The sequence below is a fragment of the Macrotis lagotis genome, chromosome 8, assembly GCF_037893015.1.
Source record: "Macrotis lagotis isolate mMagLag1 chromosome 8, bilby.v1.9.chrom.fasta, whole genome shotgun sequence".
NCBI lineage: Eukaryota > Metazoa > Chordata > Mammalia > Peramelemorphia > Peramelidae > Macrotis > Macrotis lagotis.
Window position 1 is genome coordinate 117,442,979 of NC_133665.1, and position 22,006 is coordinate 117,464,984.

A 22,006-nucleotide genomic window follows, 5' to 3' on the forward strand; every position below is an offset into this window, starting at 1 on the left:
AGTGTTAATAATTGACTGACAGATTGACTGCCAATGCTCCAGGAAACTCTCTTAAAACTAATTTTCAGAACAGGTGCTGATTCATTTGCTAGAGGTCCTCTATATCAATAAATTCATAGATCCAGGCCCTTGTTACCTTGAAAAGGGTTCCAAAAAAATGAAACAATGCTTTACATGAGAACTCCCTGAATTAACTAATCCTTCCCTTTGGATAGATTGGGAGGTCAAAGATTCTTGAGCATCTTTATAATTGACTACCTATGATGATACCTCACCATAGTGGATATGAAGGTCAAAGACAGATGAAAAAAAAGTTTGCCCCTTGCTAAATGCATGTAAAACAAACTAGAATTAATTAATATTCTCTCACTCTTGAAATTGTTTTGCAGTTTTTTTAGTATATATATATATATATCTGCATTTTTAATTATTTTTATTTTCAGTTGCAAATTCTCTGCTTCTCTATATTCCATATGAGATAAAAGAAAGATAAATAAAGTGAAAAATATACTTCAATATTCACTAAGACTTAATCACTTCTCTCTGAAGATGACTAGCATTTATTGATTAGAGTAACTATTTCACAATTGATAATATGACAATATTGCTAATTATACATTGTTCTCTTAATTCTATTTATTTCATTTTTGCATCAGTTAATATAAGCCTGACTACATTTTTCTGAAGTTATCACAATTGTCATATCTTACAGAAAAAAAATATACCATCACAATCATGCACTACAACTTGCTTAACTATTTCTCAATTTATGGACAAACACTCAATTTGTGATTCTCTGCCACCATTAAAAATAGTTACTATAAATATTTGTGTGTATGTATATACATGTATTCATATGTTTTTATACATATATACATACATACACAGATATATTCTAAAAAATTCAGTCTAATGATTCACATAAAATAAGTTAATATAAAATGCCTGTTTTACTATTTTCAAGAACATGGGTATTCAGTTGGATGAAGAAAACACCTCTTGAACTCATGAATCTGTGAATGTGTATTTTCAAAGAGAAATGACAGATATATTAGGTAAGTAATAAGTTTGAAAAAAATATTATAACAGCAAAGGGAATCTCCTGAATTTCTTTGGGAACTGAAAAGTTCCTTCATTGTGCCCATGCTGTGTCTTCAAACAAAAGTAGATTTTTTTTTTAAATAGCAGTACTTTTCTGGTGGTGTTGCAAGACTGTAAGTCACAAAACAATACAGAGATTCCATAATTAAAAATAAGTATTGACCAGAGGGTAATGGAGAGACACAATGTGGAAATAAAAACTATGAAGTAGACATGAACTATGGGCATCATCAAAGAAATATGAGAGAAAAAATGATTATCTGAATATGTGTCAAAGATGAAAGATAACCAATAGGCAGCCCCTTTATTTTCCATAGGATACATTGGCTATGAATTTCTAGAAGGTCATTGATAAGAGCTGTATAGGATGGGCAAGCATGAATTGGTTGTTATTTTATATGGAAACAAATATCTAAATCAATTAACTCACAAATCTCTTGAGTATATGAGTTCTTATTGTATCTACTCCCTCTATACATTGTAGATTATTTTGTCCATTCTTTAATTTTTGTCTTTTCTTTCTTCCCCAAGTTGTAGTAAATGATTTAAGCAGTAAGTATATAATTAGTTTTTATATAATCGTGTTGAATTGAAAGAATGCATATATGTATATAATGTATATATATATATATTATTTACTTTCTAGGAATATTTTTAAATTTAATGGCATGAAATTTGAAATCAGTTGTTTTTCAATTAAGCTTTTCTCATAGCATCTTGCAAGGTAAAAAGAAGCTACTATCCATATCCAAGTGAAATCATTTGCTGGCATAGATGCTTGTGCATAGAAAAGCAATAATTGACAGTGCTAACAACTAAATTCCAAATCTCTTGACCTCCTAACCCTGGCTCTTCTCAATAGGTCACATAATCTCTTATTTTCAAAAATGAAAAAAACAAAATAATTATTATGAAATATCAGAAACAAAGTAGCATTACACATAAAGGTCAAGAAGACATCCACAATGCCAGCTGATGAAGACCTCTATATCCTTTTTGAATTTATTTTAATGCTTTGACCTTTTCTCCAGCACCCAGCTGAACCATTCTCCTGACTTGTTGAATCCATTTGGCAGCAATGGTATGCTTTTGTATTGAATTAATGCTCTCTGATGTCAGTGCAAACAACAATTTAATTGCTATGTGATTCTATGGAAAGTTATGAAGAGATATGTATTTATTAAATCATAACTATCATCATCATTTTCATTTTCAGTTATTTGGAGGATAAGGAGTCACATTGAACACAAATGACTGGAAATAAACTTTAATGTAGTTGTGATCATGTATATGGTTCATTCAGGAAACATGTTTGGCCATGTATAGTCAAACAGATATTCTAAAAACATAGATTTTACATTGTCACTCCTCACAAACTGACTCAGAAATTTTCAATGGCTCCATATTTTCTTTAGGATCAAATTGAAAATCCCCAGTTTGATACCTAAGGTCCCCAATAATTTGGATCCCATCTAACTTTAAAATTAAATTATTCACTTTTCCATGTTCTCCTGGTCAAGCTGGCAGTTTTACAGTTTCCCTTCTATCTCTAAGTCTATGATCCTGTAATTTTAAATATATCCTATCTATTGCATCTTCCTCCTTATCTCTGCTTCTTGGAATGCTTGACTTACTGCAAAGTCAAGTTCAAGTACTCCTCTTGCAAGACTCTTGTCTTGCTCCCTTAAACTCACTCTCCCTTGAAAAAGTAAAAACAAACAAAAAACCAAACAAGCACCCTTTATATTACATTATATATTCTGCGTGTATATATATATGTGTGTGTCTGTTTAGATGTAGTTTCCCCCTGAAATAATAAGCTTTTTGAGGTTAGGGACTATTATTTCATCTTTTTTTTGTCTTTGTTTCATTGACTACCTCAATGTCTTGTAAGAGAAGTTGCTCAAATTTAGCTGTATTGAATTCTTTTACCAAACACTGTATGAGATATTCTAGGTGATATACAGTTAAGATTTGATGAAGTGTATAATCCAATATGCATATCTGGGGTTATAGACTGCCAGAATCTTTGAAATATACAATCATGTTTCTACATTATTAAAAGAATAATGTGATATTGGTAAACCTTTATTCTTATCATAGAATAATTGGAATAAAATGAAATAGGATATCGGAGTGAATCTGCTTAAACAATTGTGCTTCATTGAAATCTACTTGCATGTAAGCACAATGTTATATTCATCCCAATTTGAATTTATGCATAATTTCCCCTCTTTTATTCATCAAGTAGATAATAACATATTTATTTTGAAGAATAAATAGACATAGTCAGAATGAAGACTTTGCTTTTTGCAATTGTTACTGCATTATTGCATAATTCATGTGAAGGGAAAAACAATTATAAATGCTTTGGAATCATATTTTTATTATTTCTCCAGTAATTACTTGATTTACATCCTATCAACTTTATTTCCTCAATTATTTTAAAACTAGATCTTGATTTGTTGTCCTGTAAAAGGCAATTTTATTAGGGAAAGAGGAGGGAGGCAAATATTTCAAATAAATACACAAACCCCAACTTTCAAAATGATTTGTTATTGCAATCATCATTATTCATCATTACCAGCAGCATCGAATGATATTTGTGCTGTGCCCATGTTTGCATAGGATTATGTTAGTTGCTCTACAAAATTTAACTCCCTGTGTGTGGTCTTTACTCTAGTAGAGTTTAAAATTTAGTACAAAAACAACACAATGAAAAAGACCAGCATAAAGAAAGACTTTCTATCTAAATACATTGAGAAAAGAAAAAGAAAAACTAAACTGTTTTTACTTCATTGAATAGTCTTTTAGTTTTAATACAGTAGTTTAGAGTAATCTTAGATCAGAGTTGTCAAATTCACTGCACTTGTTACAAATCTCCACCATGCAATCCACACCAGACTAAAATGTAATTGAGGAATGTCTAACAAAATAAATAAAATGCAATACAACATAGATGGTATTAATTTGTCATTTTTCTAAGTAAATATTCTGGGATCTGTTTCTATTTCATTTTGACACCATTGATTTAGATCATCCTAAATGTATGGGATGAAGCATTCCTATCTTTAGCAATACAAGCACAAACCATTAATATTTTCAATACTTGTGAAAATTGACATAAATGACCAAAATGGAGTCTTGAGGAGAAACTCCTGCCTGCCTACCCTCTCCACTTACCCACAAATGTCATTATGAAATCTGAGGAAACTCTATTGAAGTGGGGAGGACAGACCAGCTTCCTTCTATTTCCTGTCCACAAAATTGGATGCCATGATCTTGAGACTGCTGTATGAGTGACCTGGAAGATATTTCTCTTCTACTTGCTACCATTCTAAGTCACTGCCCAGTGAAGAACTCTCAAGTGGGAACAGATGGATGTTTAAATTTACCTAAAGAAAGCCTCTGCACCAGTACATTTAGTGAAAAGTATAAGGAAAACTGAGTATCTAATGTGTATGTTCATACTCTAAACATTCAGTGGTATAGTAGAAAGAGTGCTAAACTTGGAATCAGAAGATCAAGGTCAAACTACTGGCTCTGACTCTTATTGCCTGTGTATGAAACCTTGTGTGTTTTATGTCACTTCTCTGAGTTTTTTTAATTTTTAACAGAAGAGGACTGACTTAAATACTCTCTATGGCAATGCTCTAAATCTAAGGTACTGAGAATATATATATATATATATATATATATATATATACATATATATACATATATATACTTGCAAATTTTAAAACTTTTCCCACTATCCTTTTAGAGTATTTTGTCCCTTTTTTTTCCAAGTTAAATTTCTTCTCTAAATACCCAACATGAAGGACTTTCAGGAACCAGGATTGTGGAGTAAATAGCAAATTGTGATAATGCTCATATATTCCCCCTCCCCACCAAAACAACCATAAAATAGTGCCTCCTAATCCTGGAACAGTAGAACCAGTTAAAAAAAAAGATGGGATGAACCAGTCTTTCAGCCAGAGAAGTTTGGAAGTTTGACTAGAAAGGTCTATCTCACTGTAATAAGGAGCACAGTCCAGGGCAAAAGCATCCAAACAAGCCAGCAGAAAGCCCCACTTCAACAAACCAGTGATGCTAGCAGGCAAGTGCTAACACTAGGACCTCTTTGAACTTCAGCATAGCCAGGGAAGCAGGAAGAGTCTAGTTCCAGTAATCACCATGTTCTTCAGTAAAGCCCTGCTCAAAAGTCATCCTCCAATGACCAGACCTTCAAGTGCTTCGGCACAACCCTGGGAAAATAGATAAATCCCAATTCTATGGGTACCTAAGCAAATAGGCAGCTGCCAGCTTTGAGTTTCTGTCATATACTTTAGTGGAGCACAGGAAAAAAACATGTGGCTTCCAGCAGCCGGACCACCATTTCCTCTGGGAAATGCATTAAACATCTCACAACTCAGCACCCACAGGATTACCACCAATAGGACCCTAGTTCAGCAATTGGTAATCTGCCAGATCCATACAGCCGCCAGCAATGCCAATCATCCCCCATGACACCCCCTCAGCATAGCACCCATACAGGAAGGTTTAATCTCAGGGTATCATCAGTGCAGCACCAAATAAGCAATCTGCAAACAGTTCTTGCAACCACAGACACAAGAAGCCTCAGGCAATGACCCTTCTACTGCATAAGCAGAAATCAAATTTAAAAGAAAAAGGCTAAAAATGAAGAGCAAAAAAACAACATCAAAACACATCTGATCATAGAAAGTGATTATGGTAGCAGAAGATGAAGACACAAAATCAGGATAAAAAAACTCAGAATAGTTTTATTCTGAGTTTGTGTCTTCATCTATTGTGCTACCACAATAAGGGCAAAACCCCAAAGAAAAACAGAAAGTGCTCTCAAGTCTGGAAAGAAATCATGGAATAACTCTAAAAGTAACTTAACAATCATGTAAGAAAGATAGAAGAAAAATTGGGAAAAGAAATGAGAGTAATGCAAAATAATTATGAAATGAGTCAACAATTTAAAATAAATCAATTGCTTAAAAAGTAAGAGATTCAATAGTCCACTCAAGAAAACAACTGCTCAAAGAGTATACAACCAGGAAGCATTTACCTGGAAAAATTAAGCATAATATATCAAAGAGAAAAGTGGATATTCAATGCAATAGAAAGATTTCAAGCTATCTTAAGGAGAATGGAATTAAAACAAAAAATTGATCTCCAATACAGAACCAGGAGAATCCTACCAAACTCCTTTTATGACACAAATATGGTACAAATACCTAAACGATGAAGGATAAAACCCCCCAAAAAAGAAATTATAGATCAATTTGCTTAATGAATATTGATGTAAAAATTTTAATTATTTAATTTTCCCAATTACATGCAAAGATCATTTTCAACCCTCATAATCTGCAAGTTTATGAATTCCACTTTTTTCTACCACCCTCCTTTGCCTCCCCCTCCATATGGCAGAAATCTGGTAAAAGTTGCATATTTGAAGCATATTTAAAGCATTTCCATATTATGTTATAAAAGAGGAATTAGAATTATGGGGGAAAAAGTCACAAGAAACAAATGAAAAATACAAAAGAAGTTTTGAAAAGTGAACATAGTATGCTTTGCTCTGCATTTAGAAGCAATAGTTTTTCTTTTTGGATGTTGTTGGCATTTTTGTCAAAAAGTATTTCAAGAGTTTTCTTTTTTTAATTGATATTTTATTTTTCAAAATACATGTTATGAAAGTTTTTCATCATTCATACACATGCCTATATATATATATATATATATATATATTTAAATTACAAAATTTCCTTTTACCCAACCTTCCCACAGTGGTGAACAGTGAGGTTAATATTATACATACACATTTGAGTTAAACATACTTACATATTAGTCATTTTCAGTGTGAGGAATTAGGATTAAGGGAAAAAATACATGAGATATTTTTTTAAAAAGTAAATGTAGTGGGGCAGCCAGATGGCACAGTGGATAGAGCACTGGTCCTGGAGTCAGGAAGACCTCAGTTTAAATCTGATCTCAGACAATAATTACCTAGCTGTGTGACCTTGGGCAAGTCACTTAACCCTAAGGCCTTGCAAAAACTAAAAACAAAAACAAAAACAAAAAATAAAAAAAACAGTGAATGTAATGTTCATCAGATTCTGAAAGACTTTTGTTTTGTTTTTCTTCCTCTGGATGGGAATAGCACTTTCCTCAAGATTTTCCTTGATCACTAAACAGTTGAGAGGAGCTGCATCCAACATAGTTGATCATCTCACAATGTTGGACTTAATGTGTACATTAGTGATGTTCTGCTCACTTCATTTAGCATCAGTTAATGCAAATTTTTCCAAGTTTCTCTAAAGAATGTTCACTCATGATTTCTTTTTTTTTTTTTTAACATTTATTCTTTATTTTTTATTTACTCATTACTAAAATATTGTTGTAAGAGTAAACATAATCCCCCATTCCCCCCACAAAAATATAAAACCTCATAATAAATAAAGTGAAAGAAAGAGAAAAAAAATATGCTTCAGACTGTGTGCTGATAATAGTATCAGCTCTGTCTCTGGGGTGAATTGCATTCTTCATTATAAGTCCAACAGAGAAGTTACTTCCAGTTGCTGATTATAATTCCATCCATCCATTCCTCTTCACTACCAATTATTATATTTTCTCTCTCCTTTCATTCTACCCCTCTTCAAAAATGTACTGTGGGGCAGTAGACTGATCACTGACCCTGGAGTCAGGAGGTCCCAAGCCACCCCACCCCAGAGACCCAGGAACCATGCAGTCCCTAGGTCCCAGACAGGTCACACAATCCCACCACCTCACAAAAAGTAAAACAAAAAATGTGATATATCTTACTATCCTTTCCCATGATCTATCTCTTCCTCTATCCCCTATATTTCCCTTCCTCTCCCCCGTCCCCCTTCTCTTTTTCTGCTAGATTTCTATGTCCTATTGAGTATGTATGCTGTTTCCTCTCTGAACCATTTCCCATGAGAATGAAGTCTCCCTCATTCTCCCTCATCTCCCCCCTTCCATTTCATTGCAAAAACTATTTCTTGACGCTTTCGCATAAAAATATCTTAGACTATTCTACCTCTCCTTTTTCTTACTACCAGTACATTTCCCTTTCACCCACTGACTCCATTTTCAATATATTATACCTTCAAATTAAGGTCCCTCCTATGCCTTACCTACTTAAGTTCCTTTTAACTATTCTAATAAATGAGATGGTTCATATGAGTATTATCAGTTATCATCTTCCCATGCAGGAATACACACAGTTCAACATCATTAAATCCCTCATAATTTACCTTTCTCCTCTACTCTCTATGCTTCCCCTGAGTCCTGTACTTGGAGATCAAACTCTCTGTTCAATTCTGGTCGTTTCAACAGGACCTTCTGAAATTCCCATTTCTTTAAAACTCCATTTTTTTCCCCTGCAAGAGTATGTTCAGTTTTGCTTGGTAGTTGATTGTCAGTTGCATTCCAAGTTTTTCTGCCTTCTGAAATATTTTATTCCAAGTCTATTGAGTCCTTAATGTGGATGGATGCTGCTAAATCCTATGTAATCCTGACTGTAGTTCCAAGATATTTGAATTATTTTGTTCAGGCTGCTTGTAATATTTTTTCTTTGATTTGGTTGTTCCTGAACTTGTCTAGAATATTCCTGGGGGTTATTTATTTTTTTTTTTTGGATATCATTCAGGAGGAGATAGGTGGATTCTCTCAATTTTCTATTTTGTCAGCTGCTTCTAGAATATCAGGGCAATTTTCCTGTAGGCATTGAATAAGTAATTTATCAAATAATAGATTGCTATAGTCATTCTAATCATTCACTTTTGTTTCTAATCAACTGATTCATTTTTCTATTTCTTAGCCAGTATAAGATAGTTGGGGTTTTTTGCTTTTTTGTTTGTTTTTTTTTAGTTTTTTGCAAGGCAAAGGGGATTAAGTGGTTTGCCCAAGGCTAAACAGTTAGGTAATTATTAAGTGGCTGAGGTCAGATTTGAACTCAGGGACTGCTGACTCCAGAGCCGGCGCGGGAGCTGCAGCTCACAGCAGCAGGGGGAGTCTCCTGAGCTGCACCCCGGGGAGTACCGGGCACAAAGTGGGGGAACAGTGGGGTACCTCTGCCAGAGTGAGCACGTGGAGCCCAGCCCTCAGGGCACACAGCCAGGAGCTTGGTCTTTCCCCAGCCCTGATCCAGGAAACAGAAGCAGGCAGAGTCCCTAAGCAGGAGCCCCCAGGGCATGAGCCCATTTAGCTGAGGGAGGGGAGTGAAGAGAGACTGCAGAGCTCTGTCCTCTGCCCCTGGAACAGGACTCTGGGGTTCTGACCACATTCAGATCCTGATCTCAGTATAGCCCCCCCCCCCACCCACAGAACAGCAGGGGCCCCTCCACCTCAGCCCCATGGCAGAGGAGGGTGCTTATGGTCATTCACAGACCAGGAGGGAGGACAGAGCCTCACACACTGAGACCCTTGTGGGAGTGTCCCAAAAGCTCAGAAAGCACCCCCAAACCAGGCCCAGGCTGGGAAAATGAGCAAGCAAAGAAACAAAAGGAAGACTATTGAGAAATATTTTGCAAATGAGCCCAAGAAGGATCAAAATACTCAGTCTGAAGATGAGGAAGCACAAGGTCCTGCATCTAATGACTCCAAGAAAAACAGAAATTGGGCTCAGGCTATGACAGAGCTCAAAAAAGACTTTGAAAATCAAATGAAGGAGTTGGAAGAAAAACTGGGAAAAGAAAGGAGAGAGATGCAGGAAAAACATGAAAATGAAGTCAGCAGTTTAGTAAAGGAAATCCAAAAAATGCTGAAGAAAATAGCATGCTAAAAACCAGCTTAGGTCAAATGGATAAAACAGTTCAAAAAGTTATTGAGGAGAAGAATGCTTTAAAAAGCAGAATTGGCCAGATGGAAAAAGAGATAAGAAAACTCTCTGAGGAGAACAAATCCTTCAGACAAAGAATAGAATTCAGGGAGATTGATGAATTTACCAGAAATCAGGAATCAATACTTCAAAACCAAAAAAATGAAAAATTAGAAGAAAATGTGAAATATCTCATTGAAAAAACAACTGATATGGAAAACAGACTTAGGAAAGATAATTTAAAAATTATTGGAATACCTGAAAGTCATGATCAGGAAAAGAGCCTTGACATCATTTTCAAAGAATTACTACAGGAAAATTGCCCTGATATTCTAGAAGCAGAGGGCAAAATAGAAATAGAGAGAATCCACCGATCCCCCCGAGAAAGAGATCCCAAAAAACCACCCCCCTAGGAATATTATAGCCAAGTTCCAGAATTCCCAAGTCAAAGAGAAAATATTACAAGCAGCCAGAAGGACACAGTTCAAATATCATGGAGCTGCAGTCAGGATCACACAGGACTTAGCAGCAACTACATTGGAAGCTCGTAGGGCTTGGAATACAATATACCAGAAGGCAAAAGAGCTTAGAATGCAGCCAAGAATGAACTACCCAACAAGGCTGAATGTCCTCTTCCAGGGAAAAAGATGGACTTTCAATGAACCAGGGGAATTTCAAAGGTTCCTTTTGGAATGGCCAGAGCTGAACAGAAGGTTTGATCTTCAGATACAGGACTCAGGTGAAGCATGGAGATTGGAGGAGGGGGGGGAATATGAGGGATTTAATGAGGATGAACTGCATGTATTCCTGCATAGAAAAATGACACTGATAATACTCATATGAACCTTCTCAGTTAATAGAGCAGGTAGAGAGAGCTTTTATAGTTGAAGCACAGGAGAAAGCTGAATTCGAAGATAAAATATGGTGTAAAAATGGAGTCAATAGAAAAAAAGGAAATGGAATGGGAGAAAGAAAAAGGAGAGGGGGAATAGTCAAAGATATTTCACATAAGATTTTTTTTTTATTACAATGAGCTATTGCAATGATATGGAAGTGGGGAGGCAAGGGGGAATGAGGGAACCTTTACTCTCATCATAGATGGCTAGGAGAGGAAACAGCAAATATACTCAATGGGGTATAGACATCTGGGGTAAGAAGGAGGGCGGGGGCAGGGGGAAGGGGTGGGGATGTGAATAAAGGAGGAGAGGATGGACCATGGTGGGGACAGTGTTCAGATATAACACATTTTCTTTCTTACTTCTTGCAGGGGGCTGGGATTGGAAGGCCTGCCCAGGACCAAAGGGCCAGGTGGATACTAGGCCTAAGGGGTTGTATGAAGGCTCAGGGCCTCTTGGCCCCAGGACCAGGGATCTGTCTGCTGCACCACTCAGCTACCCTACAGCAGAGTCAGAGTGAAAGGAGAGAGAAAATAGAGTACATGGTAGTGGAGAAATAAGAAAGGAGGGAGTTGTGATCAGCAATGGCAAGGGTGGAAAAATATAGAAATAACTTTTGTGATGGACTTATCATAAAGAATGAGATCCACCCATGACAGAGTTGTTGATGTTGGAACAAAGACTCAAGCACATTTTTTGTTATTATTATTTGGGGGAGGGTGCAGGGCAAGTGGGGCTGGATGGCCTGCCTGGGGCCACATAGCAGGGTGATCTTTGGGTGTCTGGGGCCGGATTTGGACCCAGGTGCTCCTGGCTCAAGGACCAATGCTCTGTCTGCCATCCAGCCACCCCTACTATTATTACTATTTTATTTTATTTTGGGTCTTTTTTTCTTTCTTTTTTTTGGTTTTTGCAGGGCAGTGGGGATCGGGTGGGTTGCATGTCACACGGCTGGGTGATTGTTGGGTTTACGAGGCTGGATATGGACTCGGGTGCTCCAGGGCTGGTGATTCATTCATTGCGCCACCTGGCCATACCTACAATTATTACTATTATTTTTTTTATTTTAATTTTTTTCTCTCCCCTTTACTTTTTTTGCCCAAGCAAGTCTATCTATATTCATGGGGGAGGAGGGGTATTTTGTTTACTTGTAAACAAGAATATTTTATTAATGTAAAAAAAACATTTGTACAAAATAAGAATAAAAAATAAATTTAAAAAAATTCACCCATTTCACCAGGATAGTCAAATTTCCTGGCATATAGACGATCACAATGCCATCAAACTATTTACTTTAATTTCCTCCTCATTTTCATTTTTGATACTGGTAATTTGCTTTTCCTCTTTCTTTTTCTTAAAAAAACAGATTATTTAAATGTTCACTTAATTTCTTGCTTTTTTGAAAAAAACGACTAAATTTTATTAGTTCAATGATTTTTTTCTTTCAAACTTTTTAATTCCTCCTTTGATTTTCAGAATTTCTATTCTAGTATTTAATTGGGAATTTTTTAATTTGTCCTTTTTCTAACTTTTTTTGGTTGCTTGCCCATTTCATTTATGTCAACTTCCTCTATTTTATTTATATAAGTATTTAGAGGTATAAAATTTTCCCCTAAAAGTACTTCAGCTGCATCACAAATTTTGTATGCCTCATTGTTGCCATTTTCTTGAATAAAATTAATTATTATTTCTATGATTTATTGTTTTACCCACTCATTTTTTAAAATTAGGTTACTTAGTTTTCAATTAATTTTGGTTTATCTTTACATGAAACTATTTACCAGCAACTTTTATTGCAACATGAACAGAATTTAATATTTCTCCCTTTTTGCATTTGATTATGAGATTTTTCTGCATGGTACATGGTCAGTATTTGCAAAGGTACCATGTGCTACAGAGAAAAAAGCATATTCTTTTCTATTCCATTCAATTCTTTCCAGAGGTCAATCATATCTAAGTTTTTCAAAGTTTTATTTACTTTCTTAATTTCCCTCTGGATTCCTTTGTGATTAGATTTATCTAATTCTTAGAGAGGGAGGTTGAAGGTCTCCATTACTATAGTTTTTCTGTCTATGTCTCCCTGCATTTCATCTTCTCCTCTGAGAATTTGGATGCTTTACCATTTGATGCCTATGTATATAGTAATGCTATTTCTTTATTGTCCATGGTACTTTTTAAGAAGATTTAGTTTCCTTCCATGATCTTTTTAATGAAGTCTATTTTTGCTTTTTCTTTGTCCGAGATTGGAATCACCAACCCTGCTCTTTTACTGCTGTTGAAGCATAATGTATTTTGCTCCTGTCTTTTACTTTTGCCCTGTGTGCCTCTGTTTTAAATGTGTTTCTTATAAACAAATTGCAAGATTCTAGTTTGTATTCCATTCTGGTATCCACTTACATTTTTTTGAGAGTCCAGGCAATTCACATTTACAGTTACAGTTATCATTGCTAACTCTGCATTTCCCACCATGCCATAATTCCGTCTTTTTACTTTTCTCTTTCCTTTCCTTTTGTACCTCCTCACCAATGTTTTGCTTCTGGCTTTCTTGAGAACAGTGTATTTTCTTCAAGGACTATTTTGTCTTCTTGTTTGAGGATATTAGGGAAGTTTTCCATGATTATTTCCTGAGAGATATTTTCCAGTCTCTCTTTTTGATACTGGCTTTCAGGTAGACCAATAATTCACAAATTATCCTTCATGTATCGATTTTCAAAGTCGACTAATTTTCCTATGTGGTACTTTACATTTTCTTCTACTTTTTTAACCTTTTATATTTGTTTGATGGAAACTTGGTGTCTCATAGAGTCATTAGCTACCATTTGTTCTATTCCAATTTTTAGGGTTTTACTTTCTTCATTTAGTTTTTTGCTTCCTTTTCCAGTCATTGAATTTTACTTTTAAATGAATTGTTTTCCTTTTCTAGTTGGTCATTTTAGCTTTTAAAGGAGTTGATTTCCTCATTCAATTTTCCATTATTCTCCCGAATGACTCATTTCTTTTCTCCTTTTTTCTCATCCTTATTTCTTTGCTTTTTAAAAATCTTTTTTGAGCCCTTCCAAGAGGCCTTTTTGGATTTGAGGTCATTTTAAAACTACTTTGAGGCTTCATATGTAGGTATTCTCTTACTACTTTCCCCTTATGAGTTGGTATTCTTATCATCTCAATCAAAATTGTAGTTTTCTATGGAGATCAGTTTTTTGATTGTTTTGGGGTTTTTTGTTCATTTTGATAGTTGAACTTTATTCCTGGATGTAGAGAGTATAGTTCTAAGATTTTTGTGCTGGGATCAGGATCTGGTCCCTGACTTTCTTCTTGCCAAGGTATTGCATATGCAGAGGTTTATTTCCTCTTTTATTCCAAGACTTTGCCTAGCAGTGGTTTATTTCTTGTATTGGGGTAACTCAACCCAGTCTGCTGCCATAATGTCCCTGGGCTCAAACTGTTTCTTCCAAGCTGGAATTGGACTCTCACTCCTGGCCTGGTCCCCATCTGACTTGCTGAGCCTTGACCTGAGCTACAGTGTAGCTAAGAGCTTCCAGCTACCTTTCAAGTTTTCCCATCTACTCTGGGCTGTACTAACATAAAAGATGATATAAATTAACAAGATCATCAGAAAAAATATGATTATCTCAATAATGTTGAAAATTTTTTTGACAAAATATACCTGTTCCTACTAAAAAAATTCAAAAGCATAGGAAAAAGGAATGTTTCTTAAAATGATAAGCAGTATTGGGCAGCTAGGTGGAGTAGTGGATAAAGCACCGGCCTTGGAGTCAGGAGTACCTGGGTTCAAATCTGGTCTCAGACACTTAATAATTACCTAGCTGTGTGGCTTTGGGCAAGCCACTTAACCCCATTTGCCTTAAAAAACCTAAAAAACAAAAAAAAAATAAAAAACAAAAAAAAACCCAAAATGATAAGCAGTATCTATCAAAATCCACCAGCAATCATGATCATCTATAATACAATAAGCTAGATCAAATCAAACAAAATCAAATATGTAGCAATGATGCTTATGATCTCTGCTATTATTCAACTTTATACTAGAAATGCTAGCTTTAGCAATGAGGGAAGCAAAAGAAATTGAATCAATTAAAAGTAAACAAGGAAACAAAATTATCACCCTTTGTAGATGATATTAAGATATTTTAGAAAACCTAGAGAATCAACTAAAAATACTTAAATAATTAGCAGCATCAGCAAAGTTGAAGGATATAAGATATACCCATAGAAATCATTAGCATTCATTTATATGACCAATAAAGTACATGAGCAAGAGATATAAAGTGAAATTAATTTAAAATGACTGTAAAAATATTAAATAATTGGGAATGTTCCTGCCAAGATAAGTACAGTAACTAAATGAACCCTATTACAAACACTTTTCACAAAAATAATCAAATTTATACAACAGATAAACTAGGTCTAAACAACAGAAAAACTATCATTTTCTCATGGGTAAGATGAACCATTATAGACACTTCTGGTCAAGATAGTGGAGAGAAGCCAAGCACTGTGCTAAGGTCTCCTGGCTTTCGCTCAGAACTAATATAAATCATGCCTCTTAATAGAGACTCAACTGACAAAACACAGAAAAAGAAGCTAGGAGACTGTCTTTTCAACAAGGTCTGTCTCAGGGGAGTGTGACTGGGGGCAGAGAAAAGAAATCAAACCCAGGGGCAGTGGGGTGAAGCACAAGGACCAACCCAACATCAGCCATGGAAGCTTTGGCTGTATGAGCAGCAAACAGGGGGAGCTTTAGTGGGGCTGAAGGGGGTGTTCCAGCACAGACAGATGCAGAATGGAGCTGGACATTGATGTACTGGGCTCTACTGGTCTGGAAGACCAGGGTTGTGGGCTACATACTTTCAGTGGAGACCTCTTCCCAGAACAAACACAATAATAGCCCCCCCCACCAGCTCAGTCATAGCAGTAGAATTCCCTCAGTAGAATAAGGGAATTATCTACCTAACCCCACGGCCTAGAACCCTCTACTGGTTGGCCCACTTGGAGTTGCTAAACCCAGTAAGCACAACCTCTAGTCATTTCAAAACCAAAGGTCTGTGAACCAGCCCCTACTCCAAAACAAGGTCTTAGGAAAATGAAGAAAAGCCATCAGAAAGGGGGGACCCATGCAAAACTACCTTGAAGACAAAGACACTGACTCAGAGAAATCTAAAACTTCTGAATAGAATATGAATTAATAAATAAACCAAGAGTTGGTTTTATGAAAAAACAATAAAATTGATAAACCTCTGGTTAATTTGATTAAAAAAGAAAACTTTAAACCAAATTGTTAGTAACATCAGTGAAAAAGGTGAATTTACCACCAATGAGGAGGAAATTAAAGAAATAATTTAGTATTATTTTGCCAATTGTATGTGAATAATTTTGATAATCTAAGTGAAATGGATGAATATTTATAAAAATATAAGTTGCCTAGGTTAAATGAAGAGCAAATTAAACACCTAAATAACCCTATCTCAGAAATTCAACAAGCCATTAATGAACTCCCTAAATTAAAAATCTCCAGGCCAGAAGGATTCACAAGTGAATTCTATCAAACATTTAAGGAGAAATTGGTTCCAATTCCAAATAAACTCTTTGGGAAAATAGGTGAAGACATAACTCTGTTTAACTCTTTCTATGACACCAATATGGTGCTGATACCTAACTAGGAAGAGAAAGAAAATGATAGACCCATCTCCCTACTGAATATAGATGCAAAAATCTGAGATACTATCTTAACAATGTGATTGTAGCAAGTTACCAATAGTATAATAGACTATGGCCAAGTAGGAATTATCCCAGGAATGTAGGGTTGGTTCAATGTTAGGAAAACTGTTAGTATAATTAACTATATCATTAATAACACTATCAGAAAACATATGATTATCTCAATAAATGCTGAAAAAGCCTTTAATAGAATACAGAACCCATCCCTCCTAAAACACTAGAGACTGTAGGATTAAATGGATTGTTCTTTAGAATGATAAACAGTATCTACATGAAACCATCATTAAACATAGTATGCAATGGAGACAATAGAGGCATTCCAAACAAGATCAGGGGTGAAATAAGGATGCTCATTATCACCACTACTATTCAATATTGTGTTACAATTGTTAGTTTTGGGCAGAGCCAAGATGGTGGCAGGAGAAGAGGCTCTCCTAGGTGCTTTCTCCAAAATATTTCAAAAATCTTAAAATCATGACTATAACTAAATTTTTGAATGAGTAAACAGAGAAAAAAGAGGAACTTGACCATTGACAAATATTTTGTGTATGATCCCAAGAAAGATCCAGTGAAGCAATTCTCCAGGCTATCATAACCTGGAAAATAGTGGAAAATTCTATTTCACAGGGTTTGAGGGGAGGCCTACCAGGGTGAAGAAACTTCAGCCTCCTGGGAACAGCCCCAGAATGCCTAGGAGCCATGGCTCTTGGCAGCAGAAGCAGTGTCATGACCTGCATCCTGGGGAGCACCAAGCACAACTTGGTAGATCAATGGGGAGACCTCTGCAAGAGCAAACCCAAATCCCAGACTTTCAGCATTGTCATGGCTATCATCACACCCAGATCCAGAAAACAGAAACAGGAGCCTCCAGCCAACCACATACTGAGTGCTCAGACCATCACAGGTAGGGGAGTAGAAAGAGACTTCCAAGCTCTGTCCTCTGTCCCTGGATCAGGACTCTGGGGACCTGACCACATTCAGATCCTGGTCACAGTCTGGAACCCCCCCAATAGAACAGGGACCCCCCAGTCTCATGGCAGAGGGGTGCACTTGTGGTTATTCACAGACCAGGACAGCAGTCAGAGCCTCACACAATGGAGGTCCTTTTGTGGGGGGGGAGCCAATAATACCCAAAAGCTCATGAAGCACCCAAAAATGAAGCACAGGCTCAGGGAATGAGTAAACAGAAAAAAGAGGAACCTGACCATTGACAAATATTTTGTCTATGACCCCAAGAAGGAGAAAAATACTCAATCTGAAGATGAGGAAGTACAAGCTTCTGCATCTAAGGACTCCAAGAAAAATGGAAGTTGGGTTCAGGCTATGACAGAGATAAAAAAGGATTTTGAAAATCAAGTATGGGAGATAGAAGAAAAATTGGAAAAGAAATGAAAGAGATGCAGGAAAAAAATGAAAACCAAGTCAGCAGATTAATCAAGGAGATCCAAAAAATGCTGATGAAAATAACATGTTGAAAACCAGCTTAGGTCAAATGGATAAAGCAGTTGAAAAAGCTACTGAGGAGAAGAATGATTTAAAAAGCAGAATTGGCCATATGGAAAAGAAGAAAGCTCTCTCAAGGAAAACAAATCCTTCATATGTAGAATGGAGCTAAAGGAAACTTATGACTTCAAATATTGTAGAGCTGCAGTCAGGATCACACAGGATTTAGCAGTATCTGCATTAAGGGTTCATAAGGCTTGGAATATAATATTCCAGAAAGCAAAAGAGCTTGCAATGAAACTGAGAATCAACTACCCAGCAAAACTGAACATCCTCTTCCAGGGGAAAAGATGGACTTTCAATGAATAAGGGAATTTCAATTGTTCTTGTTGAAACAACCAGAGCTGAACAGAAAGTTTGACCTTCAAATACAGGACTCGGGTGGAGCATAGAGTGCAGAGGAGAGGGGTAAATTATCAGGGACTTAATGATGATGAACTGTATGTATTCCTAGAAAAATGATGCTGATAATGCTCATATGAGTCTTCTCATTTGGTAGAGCAGGTAGCAATAGCTTTTCTAGATGAAGCACAGCAGAAGCTGAATTTGAAGATAAAAGATATTGTAAAAATGGGGTCAATGGCTAAAAGGGAAATGTACTGGGAGTAAGAGAAAGGAGAGGTAGAATAGGCTATGATACTTCATATAAAAGACATTTATGTTTTGCAATGAACTTTTGCAATGATATATATGGGAGGGGGGAAGGTGAGGGGGAAGGAGGGAACCTTCACTCTTATTAGAAATGGTATACCTAAAGAATCCTAAAAAATCATCTTAAAAAAACTACTAGAAGAAATTAGCTATTTTAGCAAAGTCTCAGGATATAAAATAAACCCTCAAAGATCCTCAGCATTTCTATATATATTACTAAAAAGATACAGCAGCAAGAAATAGACAGGAAATCCCATTTAAAGTAACTCCAGACACCCTAATAGCAACTTGGGGTTGATGATCAGTCTTAATGGACTTGCTCATTACATCAATGCAACAATCAGGGACAATTTTAGGGTATCTGAGATGGGGAATACCATCTGTACCCCAAGAAAGAATTGTGGAATTTAAAAAAAGACCAAAGACTATTACCTTTAATTTTTTTAAAAAGTTACCTTATTATGTAATTTTGCTATCTCATATTTTTTTCTTAAGGCTATGATTTCTTTCTCAACACATTCCATTTTGATCAATGTATACCATGAAAACAATGTAAAGACTATCAGACTGCCTTCTGTGGGGGGGTGGGGGAGGGAAGTGAGATTGGGGTAAAAATTGTAAAATTCCAAAAATAATAAAAAAGATGAGTGATTATAAAAAAATGAAAATTCCCTCTGACTTATTTATTCAGTGTGATACTAATCAAAATGCCAAATATTATTTGATAGAATTAGAAAAAATAAAAGGTCAAGAATATGTAAAAATCATCTTGGAAGTAGAGGGGAAGATGAATTGAAACAGACAGAGACTTGAGGTAAAGACAAGCACTAGGAGACTACTATAATAGTCCAGGCAAGAGGTGCTAAAATGACTTGAGCTAGAATAGTGGTTTTTTAGTGAAATAAAAATGGCAACTTCTGAAACAATTTAGGTACATTGAGGGTGCACTTGTAAGGAGTCAAAAGATGACATCACAACTCTCTGTCTCATTGGGTGGGATAATGAGGGTTCCTTGAAAAATTATAGCAAACAGGCAAAAGGGCAAAATTTAGGGTAAAAAAAAAATAATGAATTTTGTTTTAGATAGATTGAATTTGATTTTTCTATGGGACATAAATTTTGAAATATCTAAGAAACAACCAGTAATGACAGCCTGTACCTAAGGAGTAGATATAAATACAGAGATATGGTAATCATTCCATGGATTTGATAGTTGAACTCATGGTTGTTGCTGAGCAAAATAGTATACTGAAAAGAAATGATGGCTGAAGATGACTCTTGGGCATTAGTGAGAGTCACTTGAAATAAGAATCAGAAAAAGAGACAGAGTAGTCTCATTGGAAGGATAGAACTAGGAGAGAGCAATGTTGTGCAAAATTAGAGAGGAATAAGACTATCTGTCTGTCTATCATCTTTCTATCTAAAAATGGGAAAGGATAGCTGTCTCTGTGCATATGTGTATGTGTGTGTGTGTGTGTGTGTGTGTGTGTGTGTGTGTGTGTGTGTTTGTTGAAGAAGGGTAGGGTAGAGTAGAAATAGGATCATTCTCTGATAGCCAGGAGGAAACACTATCAGTATAGTCTATTGAAAAGATTTCTTTTTGATATCATCTTCTTTCCTGTCTTTTCATAAATGACAAACTTTGAACAATTGATGGAACAAGTCTCAGTGACAATGAAAAGATGAAAAGAAGAAATTTTCACTGTGAAAGGTAATTTAATATAACCGAGGGAGGGGGAAAAAAAACCCTGATGTATTTAAATTTGCAATTCTTATTGCCAAATCCCCTAGGAATTTCTGCATACTGAAAACAACAACTAACTCTTGTATGTAAGAAATTAATGCTTTTCATATGTTCTCTTTGCCCTCTACTGCCTCCAAAATGAAACTGGTCTGGTTGAATTTTAACAAGGAACTTGAGAAGATTGTTAATAATAACCAAGATGCAGAGTTATGTATTAGATATGTACAGGTCAATGGATTCTGAAATGTTTAAGTAACAAACTTAAAGAGCAATGGTTCATGACCCACTATCAATGCCAACTTGAAGAGAGGTCTGTAGTGGATCTGACTTTAATTTTACTGTGTTCAGCATTTTCATTAGTAATGTGAATGAATGAATAGGGTGACCTGATTATTAAATATAGGAAAGATACAAAGACTAAAGGAATAGAAAGAGATTTTATAACAGCATCAAACCTGAAAGGCTAAAACAATAAGCCAAATCTAACAAAAGGAAATTCAACTGGGATAAAGATAAAGTCTCACATTTAGTTTAATTAACAAATAACAAATGAATCAAGTATATCATGAGAAAGCTGAACCTGGAAAATATTTTTTCCTTCTTTTTCCCCAGTTACATGCAAAAAAGCAAGTTTCAGCATTCATTTTTAAAATCTTGAATTCCAAATTCTCCCTATTCTTCCCACCCCTATTCCTTAATTGATAGAGCAAGTTATTTGATATAGGTTAAAAATGTATAGTCATGAAAAATATTACTACAATAGTCATGTAAAAGTAACCATAATGCCCATGAAAAAAAGAAACTCTAGAAAAATACTGGAATTGATAGAATTGTCATAAATCCTTCTTCTTTTATAATAGATTTGCATTTTATCTTTATCACATACCACAATCTGTTCTGTCATTCCCCAACTGATCGGCATTCCCACAACTTCCAGGAGAAAATAATTTCTGCAAAAATAAAGAACTTTATTTTTAAAGTTTGAAAGATCTGTTGATTTCAAGTTTTATTACATGAACGATAAAAAGAAAATATTAGTTTGTATCACTACAAATATTAGTTTGTATCCCTACAAATCTATTTTAATCTAAATTGTTATGAATGCTTCTTGTTAATAAAATATTTAAACACATATTTGACCATGTGACTTCCCTATTCCATGTGACTTATTCTTTATAGTATGAAATATAAATTCCTCTGTTTAGATTTTGAGAGTTCTGAACAATTTAGTCCCAATTTTATCTTTTCAGACCCTCTTTACATGACTTGCCTTCCCACCTTTTGAAATGCAGCCAAAGTAGCTTCTCTCTGCTCCTTAATACAAAACACTCCATCTCCCATCTCCATACTTTTGCATTGCCTAGAATGTACTTTTTCACTTGAATGACACTTACCACAATACCACAAACTGTTATTGCCCGCTCCTCAAAAAATAAGAAGAAAAGAACTACTTATGCATAACTGCTTTGTTGTTTTTATTTATTAATTTTGTACTATCTATATTTTAACATACTTGTCTCT

General features: G+C 35.4%; 1 long non-coding RNA gene across 1 annotated transcript in view; it reads right to left on the bottom strand.

Moving 5' to 3' along the window:
- Nucleotides 1–22,006, bottom strand: part of LOC141496116 (uncharacterized) — a 120,256-nt gene that overhangs the window by 88,359 nt on the left and 9,891 nt on the right. The window contains exon 3 of the long non-coding RNA XR_012470938.1: nt 21,372–21,435. This is a non-coding gene — a long non-coding RNA (uncharacterized LOC141496116). The remainder of the gene's footprint in view (nt 1–21,371; nt 21,436–22,006) is intronic.